This window comes from Nicotiana attenuata, chromosome 1 (genome assembly GCF_001879085.1).
Source record: "Nicotiana attenuata strain UT chromosome 1, NIATTr2, whole genome shotgun sequence".
Lineage (NCBI taxonomy): Eukaryota > Viridiplantae > Streptophyta > Magnoliopsida > Solanales > Solanaceae > Nicotiana > Nicotiana attenuata.
The window spans coordinates 75764760-75765614 of NC_031989.1; positions in this window are offsets into that span (position 1 = coordinate 75764760).

The window sequence follows — 855 nt, forward strand, 5'->3', positions numbered from 1 at the left end:
TCCTGATTTTTCTAAGGGTGGAGGTACGCCCTCGTTTATCCATTATATTTGTGAGAGTGGCCCTAGTTAGCCAGTTAGTTGTCGGTATGACCATGAGATTGATGGGGCATAGGATGCCAATTGTTAGATTTCAGATGCTGGGTCTTCGCGAGTTGTGGTTTGTCCGAGACTTGGCGAAATTGTGGAAGAGTTGGATAAGACCTTTGTGAACATCATTGTAGGATATGAGTTATTGACTTGTTTTCCCATTGCTGTGTTGTGACCTTAGGATTTGGATTGTGATTCTGCCGTCATTTCCTATCCTCATTTATTACATTCTCATTGTTACTTGTTGTATTTTTCCCTTATTGTGATTTGTAGCATTCTTGGTCATTCATGCAGTCTTTACATATTTATATGTCATTTCCATTATTCCTATGATTATACTGTTTATTGACCGGTAGGTGCCTTGACTGTTCCTCGTCACTACTCCACCGAGGTTAGTCTTGATACTTACTGGGCACCACCGTGGTGTGCTCATGCTACTCTTCTGCACATTTTTGTTGTGCAGATACAGGTACTCCCACTCAGTTCTGTCAGCCTTGGAAGGAGGCGTATCGGTAGAGACTTCGAGGTATATCTGCTACGTCCGCAGACCGAGGAGTCCCTTTCCAGCTTTCTGTAATAAGTATAGCTATTTCAGTATTTCTCCTTTGTATAGATATTCTTGAGTCAGAGCCTCTTATGTATCCCTTAGCTTGTGATTTGTGAGTTTCCGGGTTTTGGGAATTGTTTTAGACTTGTGTATGTTGAGTTGTACTTGCCATGCGGTCACGTCAGTCAGTTTCCTTTAGATATTGGTTTGATTTTCGTCTA